The sequence below is a fragment of the Eretmochelys imbricata genome, chromosome 9 (assembly GCF_965152235.1).
Source record: "Eretmochelys imbricata isolate rEreImb1 chromosome 9, rEreImb1.hap1, whole genome shotgun sequence".
NCBI classification, from domain to species: domain Eukaryota; kingdom Metazoa; phylum Chordata; order Testudines; family Cheloniidae; genus Eretmochelys; species Eretmochelys imbricata.
Window position 1 is genome coordinate 80,003,035 of NC_135580.1, and position 16,852 is coordinate 80,019,886.

General features: G+C 41.1%; 1 protein-coding gene across 1 annotated transcript in view; it reads right to left on the bottom strand.

Annotated features, from left to right (window-relative positions):
- The window catches only part of MSN (moesin), a 74,717-nt gene that overhangs the window by 56,071 nt on the left and 1,794 nt on the right, over positions 1-16,852 (bottom strand). The window lies entirely within an intron of this gene.

Genomic DNA, 16,852 nt, shown 5'->3' on the forward strand with positions numbered 1-16,852 from the left:
ATTATGCAGTCTTTGAATGACAGGAGAAAGATCAGGAGAGGTTACACTGGTGTTTAAATATAGATGATCTGCCACCATATTAGGCCAGAATAGCCAAAAGTAAGTAGTTCTACCTTCCAACAATTAATAAAAATATCCCTTTGACTATTTCAGTTATAGGAGTATCAAGCATCACATTGTGAATTATGTTTCCCACTTTAATAAAAAAATTCTGGGGACTAGAAGTGTAAAGAGGGATGTGAATATTGAAACAGTGCTCCTGCTTAATACAATCCATTACCAGCTGTTATGACTTGAGCATTGTACAGAGGAGTGCTGGTGGGCAGCTCTCTGTCGAAAGAAAGCTGGAGAACTAAGAAGTAAGTGCCAAAAACACTTGAAACTTACAGGCATTGTACAGGGTTTGCAAGACTCTTAGCATCCCCACACTCTGGAGAATCAGAATGCAAGGACTTTAAGTCAAAATTTGGTAACATTTAAGAAACACTGAACTACAACCCATTTTTTGAAACAAGTTTGAAATAAATAAGCAGGGTTATTAGCTTTTGGTTAAGTAGTGGGTAGAAATGGGGGAAGACTGATTAGATCATCTATTCCCTCTCCCTGCCAGTGCAGGGTTGCTCTCTACAGTAAATCTGCTACTACTTTCCACTCAATCTCTTTAAAGAAATTCACTCCTCCCCCAGGAAATTCCCAGCCACAACAATGGGGATCCCAATAAAGGGATCAACCTGCCAGTGGACACACTACAGCAATTTTAAATACTAGCCTCTACAGCTAGGTTTCAATGCAACAGAAGATTGGATATCCACTTCTCCCTAGCAGTTGGCTTAAACAGCTGCATAGTGTAAGCTTAGAAGGGAAAAGAGAATACTTGCTCTTACAAAGACAGGTACATTGGGAAGAGGTTGTATCACTTTAGTCACTGAAAGTTCTGTAACTAATGGACTAAAAATTTCCCTTCCTACCTTCCTCTGAATTGTGGCGAGAGCCTAATTTTGATCAAAGGCTCAGGGGTTACTTAAAAATAGTACCAAGTGTGCCTGGTTTGGAAGGAGGGTGTGGCTCTACAACAAAGTGCTGCTGTAATCTGAGAACTGCTCTGTAACATTTCTGCAGAATGTCTCAGAAAATACAAGTAGGCTAGAATTGAAGATAATGGGACAGTTATGATGGAGAAGAGTTTTGAACACTGACAAACCTATTTTCCTCTTCAGGTTTGACTTGTCACTGTAGGCAAGAGAACCTTAGAGTTCCCTTCTGGGAGCATACAAATCAGGCTACCACCCCACTTCCCAAATGCCTTTTTCTACAGGCAAAATGAACTACTTAGTGCCTTGAAGTACAGACAATGGGGAATTCAGGGCAATACTTGAAGTTTGTAATCCACAGGTCCACATGCTTAGTAATATTTCAGAGGTTCCTCAGACCCACCCAAGAGCATTAGCTGGCATCCTTACCTCATGCTGGAAGAAGATTAGTCACCCAGTGCTGTCCTAGAGAAGATAAGGATCAGTCCAGCTTGGTGAAGAGGTGCCAAGAACCCCAGGGAAGTGTTGGAGGCACCTTTTAAAGAGCAGGTAGATTTTCTCCCCCCCAACCCCCCTTTTAAAATGGAGTTATAAAATGTGACTAGTTAAAGTGGAGCTCATGACACTTAAGAACTGTGGTGACCGCAACATTGCCCATCACCCCACGCAGAGATATTATACACACACACACACCCTTCCCTTTTGGTGGTATCTTTGCAAAAAAAGAGTTACAGCACAATACCCAGAAGTTTGATGGTCACTATAAGAGTCCATTCCGGTAGTTAGAAGGAAGTCTCTCCCACAAAGAGGAGGGCTGAGACTGTTCCAAAACCCCTCCATGGGTGGGGGAGAGAAGAGCTCTTCCCCCCCACAACCACCTATAACTTCTTAGTCAGTTGGGATGGGGCCCTGAAGGGAAATCCAGAACCAAAGCTAGTACAGACAATAAGAAGTGGGGGAAAGCACCTGCTGCATGAGTCATCGTGAAGTCTCATGTTCACTCACTGCATTTGAGCGAACAACGCAACTTTTAAAGCAAGACAGATTTTGAATGGGTTTAGACAGAACTCACAGCAAGCACATGCTACAGTATTAGACAGGCACTCTCCATCTTAAAAACAAAGTAACAGCCTCCACAGCCAAAAGGTCTGCATCGCTTCCAGAACAGTACAGGCCTATGCTTCTCCAATCAAGAGCCATGCTGATCACTGCTTTAGCATTATGTAAAGATTCCAAAGTTTTTGCTATTAAAATGCCTTTCAGCCACCTAGGAAAGCAGGTGTGCTGGGGTCTAGATTAACCCTCCAGACTGGGAGTCAGGATTTCTGCACACCTAGAAGTAAGGGGCTCCTTTTCAATGTAGAGCATGCAGCTTTAACCACGCAATTGCACTAAAAGTCAGTGCAAGCTGCACTGCTAAAACCCTGTACTACTCTGGGAACAATCCTAGAGGGAAGTGGAAACATGTACAGATTTATCAGCTCAGTGTTTCAAAGCCCACAGTGATCAGAGCTAGTGGATTTAAAAAAAAAAAAAACCCACACACAACGAACTTTAGCTCAACTCACAGGTTAAAGCAAGTCTAGCAAGCCTCATCTTTGTCTCCACTTGTCAAAGTTAGACCTGTTACTCCAACCTCTAACAAGGTATGTGGGAGTTCAAGACTGAGCCCTGGCCTACCCCTAAAATTTAGATCCACCTAGCTACATTGCTGGAGGGAGGGGGGTGCAGGTTCTGAAAAATTCAGACCCAAGCACCACTGTGAATTAATTATATAGTACTGGCTAGTCAACAGAAGACTTCATCTGTCAACCTAGTTACTGCCACTTAGGTGGCTGGATTACCTACAGTGACAAAAATCCCATCCATGGATGTAGGAAGTATCTACTCTATGGCACAATAGCTACAGCACTAAAGCGGTGTTTGGAGTGCAGACCTGTCCAAAGAAAATGAATTGGATAGCAGAGGCAGCCTGTTCAGTATCTGGCTATTTCCAGTGAAAGCTAATTCCTTAATTTACTTCTACCAACAAAACCAAAAAAAAGTTATTCAAAGAAAATCAGAACTCACCATGCCAGACTAGGGGAAAACAGTACCCTTTCTAGGCCATAATCAAAAAAGCTTATATTAAAGAACATGAAGGCTTGATAAAGTTGAGCTCTATAAGTAAAGAAATAGCAATGTTAGAATAAAGGCTGTGCAAGCAAACCTATGAGTATGCAAGCACTGAGGCCCTTGCTTCTTTCAGACACCTTGCACTTAACTGGAACTATTAAGTCCTGAAAATCAGCAAGGAACAACTAGTGCACCTACCAAGGTTTGTTTTGTTTTAAAAAACATATACCAGAGTTTGATATATGAATACATGCTACAGTCCTCTCCCCCCCCTACACACTTTTATTATTAAGTGTCCTAAAGGACTTTTATTAAAGTTACTCTATCCCTAAGCCATGGATGATTTTCAAACTCCCAACAGGGCCAAATCAAAAACCATTCCAATTAAAACCCTGAAGAGACATCTCCAAGGCAATTCTCTGCTAAACGTTGACTCTCTCCAACCATTCTGGTACTTGACCTGTTTAAAGAGGCTGCTTATCATAGCAATGCTAGCCCAGCTTTCCTCCAGTCTTCCACACGCAGAGTCCTATCCACATGCAGGTATCAAGCTAGGAACATTTCATCCCCAACAGTTGATATTCAGAAACTTGCAAGTAACTGAAAGAGGGCAGTTGGAGAGAAATGCTTGGGCACCCTGAAGTATATTTCACTAGAGTTTGTGAACACTACAGCAGTAGCATTAAGTCAAAACCCATGTCCTAGTATCAGTTTAGGGGCATTGGGAGAAGGGGTTGCACATGTGTGCACAGCACCAAGTTTACTTTGTTCACGGTTGCTGGCACAAGCTTCCTGTTTGGCAGAGTGTGGCCACTTGAGTATTTGTCATCCTTTTCAGAAAAAGGAAATATTTCAACTGGAATGAAGACTTTCATACTTATTTTTACATACAGAAGCAAAATGCAGCTCCTAAGAGAAGAGTAAGAAACACTCTCCATTTGTAAGTCAAACCTACTTGCTGAGTGGTTTTATGCTCATGACTAGTCAAGCTAGTTTATTGTTGTGCAATTAAATTTAAGAACTCCACACCGGAATGTTTAAGTCATACAGAAGACAAATTCAACTTGTTTCACTGTAGGTGTAAGGAGACCACTAACAAAGAGCTGAGACCAGTAGCTACAGGTTGCCCCTGAACAAGATGCACTGGTTATTCTGTCCTTATTGACAGAATAAGCTATGCTTGGTTAACACCCATACAAAGAGCAAAATATAGCACCAATTCAGAAGGCTAAACATTATGTTTGTTAAAGCCAAAGTAACCCACACAGATAGGGGAGAGCTTGAAACATTGCAAGGATTGTTTGTCAAAATTCCCTATCTTACTGATTTAGCATTGGTCAGTTATTTGCCATATTCAAAAAAATGTGGAGTATCTCAACCATTTCCAGTGTAAAGACAGAGTTTTGGGGTCTGAGTAAAGGGTGGAGTTTGTTAGTATTTCACCTCATCTTTGGTTGATTATGCTACAATTTTGGGGGTGAACAGCATTTGGTCATTTGTCTAGTTATATTTTTATGTTATTGGAGAGGCACTTGTAGCTCAGGACAGGCACTTTAGCACACATGTTAGAGCTAAAGAAAAAAGGAACTTTTTCCTAAGAGAGTTATGAAAAATCCTAATCCAATCCTCTGTTTGGACATGGGGGCATGCAAATTGATGCACTATTTCTGATAGGACCTGCTGGAGGATGTACTTGAGATAACAAGTGAAGTGCCAAAGGTTATTAGTGCCAAGCCATAAGAGACAGTGAGGTGTACAACACATTACAATCCTTCCCTCTTTCAGCATTACTTAGCTGCAGTAACTGTAGAAAAACAGACACTCACACCACAGTAACTGGTACTGCACCAAGCAATAAACCAGATAGATGCCACGAAGACTCTCACAGACACCAATTCAAGAATTATAGGTTGAAATACGGAACTCCCAGTTTTTTATGTTCTTGAACAGCTCACTGAAAAGTTAAAGCAATATGCTTTTAAAGATGAACATCCAAAATTGACAGCACATTGTAAGGTGTATGGGCCACGTGACAGCATGCTTCAGCTTAAAAAGGATACTTGTTTGTAAGTCTCCATACTTCTTAGAAAATAAGTTCAGGTTTTTCATGTTACTGATACCATCATAACTGATAAAAAGAAAATATTACTCCCTGCTCATCAAGAGTTTGCCTGATGGCATTAACAGCTGCAAGATAAACCTAGAGTACTGAACTGTGGCCTTAACAGGTAAGAATATTTACAGTTCACAATCAGCCTCCACAAGCAAGTCTGCATAACCTTCAAATCGATTATCTGAGACATTCATATTTGCAGGACTGCAGTATAATTTCTACCATTTTCCAGTCTTAATGGGATACCAGTCCTTTGGCAACATCCTTTGTGGAGTGGTCTTAAAGGCCAATACTTTCTCTAATCTAAAACAAGCAAAGCTGATCAAGTTATAGTCACAAATGAATATTCATCATCCTTCTATTCATGCATTGAGCCAGATTACTAGGAATGTTATTGGTAAGTATTCACTGAATAGTTTATGTAAACAAGTTTCACCCTGTTTGCAAACTGTTCACTAACTACTGATTTGCTGTGTGTGTTGTCACTTAACTGATACAATAAAAGCTTCTGCTCCCTGACTGGATGACCATTATCCTACGAACAGACCCATTTCTCTGCTTTTGGTGAATATATTAGGGAATTACTTTGGGAATTATTTTACCAGCCCTGTGAAGCTCATCAGGTGGGTCATGAGTCCTTCAGGACACACAGCAAAGCTACTGGATTAAGCTATGTTCCAATTACAGGGTTGACACAAAAAATCTAAGCAATTACACATCATATCTTCAGAAGCTATAAGACTCCTAATGTGCACAAATCTAAGCATTTCCTCTCACCTCACCCAATCCATTTTGGAAACATGTTACATAATACTGCCCACCCAGCCTCAAACTTGCTGTTCCCTTAGTGCAGGAGTACCCCATACATGGCCCACCAGAGCATTTCATAAGAGCCAGAGCCTGCTTCAACACCATATACTAATCGCAGATTCATTAGCTTTTTGTCATCATGTTTACATCATTTTAGTTTACACAAGTGTAAACAGACTACTGTACATATAAACAGCCTAATACATATGAAACAAGCTGAACTGAATATAAATCAATACAGGTGACTTTAAATCTTATTAAAATATGTGGAATCTGTTTGGCCCACAGAAGGTTGTGCTTAGGTTTGTGAGAACCTCCTGTGTAACAAGGTTGGGCACCACTGCCTTAGTGGAAATCCAGTCACATGTGTTGTAGTCAAAAATGGCTCTTTGAAAGGGAAACACCAGATTTAATGCCTGGTTTTCAAATCCTCACAACTGCTACAGCAGACACTATAAACCATAGTAAGTGTGAAGTGAGTCCTTAAACTGCTGCTAGCAAATAGTGAGCTTAATGCAACTTTTCTTTTAAGTGAACACCTGTCTGCACAACCAGTGAGCCTTACTGTCTCAGTAGGTAGCTTACTGTTGCCATCCAAACAGTTTTACAAATCCAAACTCTCCAGAATTCACGTCAATGTAAAGTCAGTCCAGACTGCTTTTTTAATCTATTTTCTTGACAAACCTGGACTAAACCGCTTTGGAGTACTGCAACATGGAGGGAATTAAGAGCTATTAATTAGAACTGTTAGAATAGAAGATTCTGATGGATTTAAAAAAAAAATAATAATGTTTTGGTGAAACTTTAAGAACAACCCATGACTGACTTTGTAATGCAAAATAGTAAAAGGTCTGTGCTAGTGCAAGATAGCCAAGTAGGATAAACTGAGTGTAGTTAGCATGTAGAAAAGACTATTTTTTTTTTCCTAACACTCCAACAATTGACCAAATTACAGAACACAGTTGAGAATTTTCTCTACACTATTACTTGTTTTTCCAGTAGCTGCAGATTATTGCAATAAAGTTGAATATTCCATTAACCTGATCTTGATCACTAGAATATATCTGGTACCTGACCAATTGGTATAATACCCATTTTGTTAAATGTATTATTTAAAGTAATCCTTGAAGGATCTATTTTGTAGTTAAACAGATGAACTGTTCATTCAATAACCATATTTTTCATGTCAAAGTTAGGCATTTTAAATGCCCCATCATTGTATTATCATGAACCCCCCTGATAAAATTAAGACTTTGATAGTCAATTTTATCTCTACAAAGTACTGTATTCATGAGAGGTGTTCACCAGCAGCTCTGTCTCAGCAAGAAGAGCTTAATGAGGGTTGTGCTAAACCAGTTATCTATTTCCTTCAGAGACCAGAGTTAAAACTCATCTGGATATTGCACACAGATTGAATGTAAAAGAGTGCTTGCATTATAGGACATGGTAGTTTAACTTAAGAGCTCATGGATCTTCACTTTTCCTGAACTTCTAAGTAGTCAAAGCATCCTGAACATGGATTAAGTTTTACTTAAAATTTAAATGAAAACTGCAGGAACTTTCTAGAAGTGCATTGAAGTTTGTCTAGTTTCACTATAGCTTCTTTAAGTGCCTCTATGTTCCTCTAATACCACTTCATCAATAATATTTTTTTAAAAACCACACGCACACCCCCACGCCCGTGTGAGATACAAGGATATTAAGTAGAGGAATTTTCTTGTGATGAAAGTATACCCAGGCAAAAGACTGTACAAAGGACTGCACACTTTTACAATACTAATGACTTCTATCTGTTGTAGTTTACATGCTGGGTGCAGAAAAATCTGTGTCAAGATTTAGTAGAGAAAAATGGAGAGATGAAAATACTTTGTGAACTCTTGCAGCTTCCATTTTCCAGCCCGCTCCAGACAGACCTAAACATTTCTTAACGTGTTTATTTATATCATTTTAAAAGGCCAGATTCTGGAACTGCTCCAATTGCCATGCCAAGCATTATCTTTTGGTTGATCTAAATTCTTGTCAGTGTTGCTACCTATTTAGTAGTATAAATTACAGTGCTATAGTTCTTCTGGTCTACATCAGGAAATTGACAAGCCCTAGAACAGACAATAAAATTAAGGGACCAAATTCATTCTTCGTGTAAAAAAGTTATATTGGGATGAATTTGGCACAGCTTTTCATGCATTATTATGCCACATGAAACCATAAAGTTTATTTAAAGCTGCTACGTGACTGATGAGATTATACTCACTGCTAGATTTTTCCTATATTGAATAATTTCCTCAAGTTAACAAGCCCTTCCTAACCAGAGGACAGAGCAGTGATTCATAGTGGTAAAGCAAGAGGGAGGATGAGAGGTTCGGTTAGTGATTTTCAGAGTCAGACAAGAGACATGTCTCATAGCTTCAGGGAATAATCTAGTTTGTTTTTGGAACAGGAGTTAAGAGCTTTCATTAAAGTATGCATGGGATCTCAATGAGATATTCTGAATTGTTGCTTACTAAGGGGCTGCAACAAGCAAAGGGTCTGCGTCATTTACCAAATTTATAGTCCAGTCAGTATTTTGTGGGATTCACAGGCTACCACATTACTGAAGTTAAACCCAGGACTCTTAGCACATTGTACCTCTGTTCCAGTGATGCCAGTTTTGATGTCTTGTTTCTCCTCTTCCACCCTCCCCAACAGTCTTCATGCTTTCTTCCCCCACAACAACTCCCTTCTCCACTCAAATTCCTCCTCTTAAGTTACTCAACTACTAATGGCTAGTGGACGAAGCAGCTGGATACTGCCAGACACTCCCACCCCACTCTTCAGACACTTGTCCTACAAAGTGAGCTCCTCAGGACAGCGATTGTTGTCTTACAGGTTTGTATGGCAACTAGTATAATTTTGGGTGTGGCTGTACTTTAGGTCTGCAGATACCTGCAGGAGTCATCCCATTGTCCTCAAAAGATCCAGATTGGTATTTAGTCAGCTTGTACCTTCAAGTTTAAAAACCCAAACTAGGATGGCCATTATGACACCCACATTTGTGGGTAATAGAGGTACCTAGGTGAAGATAAACTAAAGTATCCTATGGCTGGACAGTAAGACAGCAAATGTTGGATCTCCCCCACAAGATTTTACAGCTACACATGGGGGGGAGGGGTGGGCGCGGCACAGAGGGGGGAGTTTCAAAGCCTAAAAACCCTTGATTAATTTCAGAACAGTTGCAGCTGATTCTCTTCCTCCTCCTCTCTAGATCTATGGTTTTAATCATCACCAAACCTGCCAAAGGACCTATTTTCTACAAATATTTGGCAGTGGAGTTGGAAGATACATTAAGCATTATAGCAAGAGAATCAGCATTAGCTATTGCAGTCAGATGGATGTGTTTATACACCCAGACCATTCAGCAATTCCACAGTTGAAGTCAGTTTTCAATAAGGTATAAGACAAGTGCTTTTGCGAAACAACTCACAATAAAAAAAAGCCATGAGCATGAAACTTAAACTTCAGGTTGCTTTAGAAGTTTAAGATCACTGTAAAAATACAAGCCACTAATATGGCATTTAGTAGATCTAATCCACACGTCTTCTGTTGTTCTAACACATCCCTTAGGAAAAGCAAGCCACTAAATTGGCATGAATTATTCCTGGGTGGGGGGGGGTGTCGTGGTTTTTTGTTGTTTTTAGTGTGTGCACTAACACTGCTACAGAGGCCCCCTGAAGAGTTTGGCACACCACATTAAAAGCAAGCATGTGAATGAGGTACTTCTTGGAGGTAAGGAGAGAGAGTGCCTTATGTCTACACAGCAACTAGATACCCATAGCTGGCCCATGCCAGTCACCTCTGGCTGTGGGGCTATTCCACTGCTGAGTAGACTTCTGGGCTCAGACTGGAGCCCAGGCTCTAGGACCCTGCAAGGCAGGAGAATCCTGGCACTTGGGCTCCAGCCTACACTCTGAAGTCTACACAGCAATGAAACAGCCCCACAGCCCGAGCCAGCCACGAGCGTCTAGTAGCTGTGTAGACATCCCCACAGAGTTGAGAGAATCTTGGCACCATTCTCCAAGCAGGCCTCACTGTAACTGTCAGTGCTATGATTAAACTCAAACAACAGCTTTATTGTGCAAAAATCAGGGAGGCCCTTTCCCTGCACAGAGAAAGAAAGAGTCAGCCAAATAAGGCCGTTTGAGTGGTACCAAGCCCGGAAAGGGACCAGGAGATGACGTTGTTCAAAGGAAGCCCTTAGTCATCAGCTTCCTTCAGAAGCTGGAGCGGAGCCAAAGGCACCTCTCAGACATTAAATCTCACAGTGAAGAATGTCAGTCAGTTGAGAGCAGAGATGCTCAGATCCCATCAGCTCATGATGAAAAAGCAGCTTTAAAAAATAAGTCACAACAGGCTAATAAGGAGTCCCTCCTTTACTTTAGAAGGTTTTAACTAGCTGTACTTCCTGCTAGTTGCACAGGGCTAAGTGAGCTATGCCGAGCTGTGCAGCAAGATTTTGCTTCACACCAAACATTATATATGAGACATCTGAAACAGAGAGCTTCCTCTTGAGGCAGCTGTGCCATTTCCTGTCAAAAAGGAGTCCATATTAAGGCATCTTAAGCAGGGATATTTCTTTTTTTTTTTTTAAACAGACTGTTCTTTACCTTCAGAGGGGATTAATCAGACACATATGAAGAGGAAACAGTCAGCAAGACAGAGAAAGCACTTCAACCCCTGCTGCTCCAAGGAAGGAATTGCCTGCAATTCAATTGCAAAAATACTCTGGTGTGTGAGAGAAGTGCTAGATTAGCAATCCTGGGGAATTAAGTGTTCTGTTTCTCCACAAAATTATGGTACGAATAGCAGCTGTGAAAGCATGGCCATGCGGCCTTTTTAAGTATGCTTCAACACTGATCTAGCCATTATGTTCTTAGAGAACCTAGAATAGTCTGTGGTAGCCAAAGTCCAGAAGTGGGTGGGGGGAGAGGGGGGGAAGATGAGGGAGTTCAGGCTCTGTCTGTTCAATTTGTTGCCACTTCTGTGGAACCTAAGAGGATCAGTTATAGTGGTGATTTGCCAGGTGGACAACTTGTTCACTTCCTGGTCAAAGACCATGAATGTATTTCAAAAGTCAGCTACGAAGAGATGTTAGGGATAACTTTTAGTCACTACCCAGAAGGGTCAGGTCTGAAATTCTGCTTTTGCACTGAGGTTCTCCACATGACATGGCCAGCCAGATACTCCCCCTTCTGAAAAGAGAACCCTTTTGGCTAGCGTAAGGACAAAATACTGTAAGGAAATTAGATGTGCAACAAAATGTAACTTGTTGAATTGGTTTGGTCATTTTGGGCATTGGATTTGCCACAAAAACCCAAACCAATTTATTCAGTTTCAGACTTTTGGGGATTTAGAAGAAAGCTCTTAGAATTCTACTACTCCCTCTTCTCCTAATCCCCAACCTGCCAAAGAGGAGACATAGGACTTTGTTTTAAAAAGATGATTTTTCCAAGTCATCTGATGGTACTAGGCTAGCCCACTACTAAAAAAACATTAAGTAGTCCCCCTTTTGTTAGTCTCAACCAAGAATTTGTTGGAATGACTGAATTCCCACAACCAGACAGGCCATTCTAAAAAACAAAAAACAAAAACCCAATGTTTAAGCACTCAGGCAGAGGCTGAAGTTGTAAGGGAAACTTACCCTGCCACTGGCTTGTGTGTATAAAAATGCACCAGAACTTAAGCAAATCAATGTTATTTTACCAATCAACTGGATTTTGTAACCCCATGTATTATTTAAATGCCAGAGTCCAGAACAGGGGTGGCCAACCTGTGGCTCTGAAGCCACACGTGGCTTTTCAGAAGTTAATATGCGGCTCCTTGGATAGGCACCGACTCCAGGGCTGCAGCTACAGGCGCCAACTTTCCAATGTGCCGGGGGGGTGCTCACCGCTCAACCCCTGGCTCTGCCCCAGGCCCTGCCCCCACTCCACCCCTTCCCGACCCCTCCCCTGAGCCTGCCGTGCCCTCGCTCCTCTCCCTCCCGCCCAGAGCCTCCCGCACACCACGAAACAGTGATCAGGAGATGTGGGGAGGAAGGCGGAGGAGCCCTGCCGGTGGGCGGGAGGCACGGGGCGGGGGGAGAAGCTGGTGGCAGACTGCTGACTTATTACTGTGGCACTTTGGCAACATAATTGGTAAATTCTGGCTCCTTCTCAGGCTCAGGTTGGCCACCCCTAGTCCAGAAAATCCTAGTTAGCTAATTAGCCTCTCTCAGTTTTATGGCAACTTCCAACACGTGTTCGTGTTCGTGTTCGTTCCATTCCATGCATCTCACGAAGCGGGCTGTAGTCCATGAAAGCTTATGCTCTAACAAATTTGTTAGTCTAAGGTGCCATAAGTACTCTTGTTCTATGGAATACAGTTTCTAGACCATTCAGCTCACCCCACTGTGCATAGGTATAACTGCACATTATATACGAGATAAAATACAGAACGCAAATATTCCTGCAGCACCAAGAAACCATGATAACTGCTGTTCTAAAGTGATTAACATTTTAGAGATTGCTGATCTGCAAAATAATCAGCCCTTTTGTCATTTGACCATTTAGCTTCCACTTCTTTTGCCCATCACAAGTATTACAGCGGTTTGGGGTCTCATTAATTGAGACAATTTAGTCAGTGTGTTTGATTTTAGCCCCATTTAAAAATTCTAAAATAAAAAGACAAGTTTCTTAATACACCACTATTTCCAGATAGTCAATATTTGTCATTTTGCTGGAAGAGATGCAAAGGGACAGGAAGGGAGAAGGGAATTTTCAGTAAGCCAGAAAACAGTTCTGTCTGCCACAGGAGTGTTACTTTACCAAAACAAATCAACTGTATACTGGCATGGTACCATACCTGAATATGTTTGGATGTAGCCAGTCATAACCCAGTACAATTTGAAGTACAAAAATGAGGAAGTATTTGAAATTCCCAGATGCCTCAGGCAACCCAATAGATTTCCCTGAAAAGGAAGTTCTTTGGAGGCTCTCAGTGCAGCCTTTTCATTTTAGGACCTCTGATTGTTGGCTGCAGAGTAGAGACACAGACTGCAACTTGAGTTTGCATAACAAGCTAGCCATTCAGGCAGCCATGCTAGATCAATGCTGAGACAGTACTTTTCAAAGTTAGACAAGATTCCCAAGTCCTATAAGGAGCCTCAGAATGGAAACACTTTTGTTCTCTATTAGTTAAGACAGAAGACAAGATATTTGGGACACCTTGAATGTTCCTTGGCAACACATCAGGATTTGAACCCACTTCTCTGGTGGTGCAGAAAATTTGCCTATTATAATTCAACCGGCATTTCATATGGTTGTCTCTCACTGGACCCCCAAAGTCAAGTCTTAGAGTAAATTCTGTAACTGTATAAAATAAGTACCAACGTGGACACAACAAATGGATATAAACTGGCCACCAGGAAGTTTAGACTTGAAATTAGACGAAGGTTTCTAACCATCAGAGGAGTGAAGTTTTGGAATAGCCTTCCAAGGGAAGGAGTGGGGGCAAAAGATCTATCTGGCTTTAAGATTAAACTCGATAAGTTTATGGAGGAGATGGTATGATGGGATAACATGGTTTTAGTAATTAAATATTCATGGTAAATAGGCCAAATGGCCTGTGATGGGATATTAGATGGGGTGGGATCTGAGTTACCCAGGAAACAATTTTCTGTAGTATCTGGCTGGTGAATCTTGCCCATATGCTCAGGGTTTAGCTGATCGCCATATTTGGGGTCGGGAAGGAATTTTCCTCCAGAGCAGATTGGAAGAGGCTCTGGAGGTTTTTTGCCTTCCACTGTAGCATGGGGCACAGGTCACTTGCTGGAGGATTCTCTGCTCCTTGAAGTCTTTAAACCACAATTTGAGGACTTCAATAGCTCAGACATAGGTAAGAGGTTTTTCGCAGGAGTGGTGGGTGAAATTCTGTGGCCTACGTTGTGCAGGAGGTCAGACTAGATGATCATAATGGTCCCTTCTGACCTTAGTATCTATGAAAGTCAGCACATGTATAACACTGTACAGTTACTGTATTATTAAGATTTGAATGATTGTCCTAGAGCAAGAAAATTCAATGATTCAAAGAATGTTAGAGAAACTTGGTCAGTATTGTTTGGAAAGGAGGCAGCAAGAGAAAAAGTATATACAATATTGGAGAATAGCAAGGGAAGAAGCCACAAGAATATTTAAGAGTGATATAAGCCAAGGGCCACCAGTTTAAACCAAAAAAGGAACACAGGCCATTATAAGGAACTTAAACAGCAGTTTTGTTATACTGGATTAGTGGGAATACAGAATAGTGAACCAAAGGCCACAACATTAATTACTCTTCAGGAAAAAATAAAGTCTTAAACTGACAGATTAGTAGAGTGGTGAAAATGTTCCCCCCCTTTTTTTTTTTTTATTAAAAGCTTCCATGTTTCTCCAATTAGATTTTCTTTGCATGGACTTTTCGGTTAGAGAGCGCTAAAGGGCTAATACTCTAGAGACTCCATCTACCAGCCAGCAACATTTAAGTGCTGCTAACACAAAAAGCAGATGAGCACTAGCCCAGGCCTTGCTTATAAAATGATTGGGCCTAGTCTACAAAAGCCACTGTTCTGTGAAAGGCCAGTTCTGGCCAATCCCATTTCCCTATGGTGTAAATGAGGTTGTAGAGTGATTAAGAACTGAGCTGTTTAAGACAGTAATGATGAGCAACAAGTTTTAAGTGGCCAAACTGCCTTTACAGGGTAAGACAGTATCACAAACATCCAAAAGTAAAAGAATATTTCATGTGGGACTGATGCTTATGTTGGTCACACTGGACCTAGTAATCCACTCAAAGTAAATCAGAGCTAGTTTATTTGACCTTAACTTGTAAATGGAAAAAATGTCAGTAAATCTAACTCCTTATGTCCCCATTTAATAGAAACACACGAAAGTATTAACTCTATGAAGCAGTGCTTACCCCACAGGTAAGCTTTTTTTTTTTTTTTAAATAGCTAAAAGTTATTAAATGAGGTTTTGAACCAGCTTTCACAGTGACAGCTCACTCACCTCAATTAGGTTCTGGAACACAGTGTAGTGTTCAGCTCTATTAAGCATGAAATGGTTAGGGTGAAAGATAGGAGCACTAGCCAGTCACAGTGAGACCAGCTCCCCCTCTTGGCCAATAAGCACTCAAGGCTCAAACAAAGGGGAAGAGACTTCAGTGCTTTAGGATGACTTGGGAAAGCCTTTAAACAGTCAACCATCTCCTTCTAATACGTGGAAACAAAAGAGTATATAGCCTACTCTTTCATGTAATCCTTAACTGCATACATCACGCAGATCTTTCAGAACAAAGAACAATGGTGAGCCAGAGCGAAATAAAGTTAGAGGCAACACCCGTTTAGGATAGCTCTCTAAATTCAGCTGTGAAGCCAGATGCAGTTTTCCCCAAGAAAGAGTCTGGCAGGATTAGCAGACATTTTCACAATGGACTTTCTACATATCCTGTATAAACGCCAATGCCTCCAACCCCCACCCATGCCCCTTAACAAATCTTCTTCGGACCAGCCCTTGGGAGCCATTTCCCTCCCTTGATCACAAATGTACTGACTGCTTGACAAAGAGAGCCCATGTACATCTCAAAGGTCACAGGTAGCACTAGTTCAAGGGTTAACAGAGTGGAGCTTTCCTTCCTATTAATGGTGCACCAAAGTTTAATGCCACTTGGCCAATTCTGAAAAGTGATGGAATGGCTGAAGGAAGCATGATTTCTATCTAGCCCTGTTAAACTTTAGCCTGGCCGGTAGATGCTTAAAAAAACTGCAATAGTTTTTGATGCTTAGACCAAACAGTGACCACATCGGCACGTTTTCTGAGAGTCTGGTGAAACTCTATCAACGTTTTCCTGCCCAGCCGGAAGTGTTCCCTTAAACATTTGCTCCAACTGGCTCCTCCACAATGGATTTATTTTTGTGATGAGACTCATACTACAGCTTTGTCTAACTACTTAGAAGGTTTCACCCATGTTTGACCTGAATTTGAAGGAAGAAAGTAGCTCATATTTTACTCTTTGAAAGTGACTACTAGTAGTGTGCTATTCTTAATTTTTTTTTAAACAAAACGGCTGAAATTCATCTAGAGAAATGGTTACATAGTTTTGCCTACATTTCCTGTGAGCCACATCTTGAAAATGCTGTATCTACAATTTCTCTGCAGTGCAGGATGAAGTGTCATTTTATTTTAGGTCTGCAATTATAACAGACAGGCCAGGAAACAGGAGGGAAGCTGGCTACTTGCTATTGCCTCATTCCAATGAGCCCACAGTTCTGCACTTTGGTAGTAGCTAGGTGCATGTTTAAACAGCCCGCTTCGAAATCTGCTTCAGCATCTGACGTTACAACATACAGCAGATATAACATACTACAATGAAGTGCTTGGAGTTTCATATCTGCATCTATTTGAATTACTCTGAAAATAGAACCAAGCCCCTGGGCAAAGAGGGGAAAGCAACAGATTGAACACATGAACTCAATCTAGGGCGTGTGTGAGATTCTGAAATTGCAACAGGCACTGTATTACAACATGGCACATAAATCTGGATACAGCTTGTTTGCAGGGTAACCATACCCCTCAAGAATGCCTGCAGTATGATAAAAGTACTTCAACCCAAATCACATTATCTTCAAAAGTTCAGGGTAGTTTCATTAGATACAGGTACTTGGCATGTTTCCTATGCTTAAAAAAGGGCTGTTGGTTTTTTTAAATGTAGTTTGTAGATTAACTGGACAAAGTTT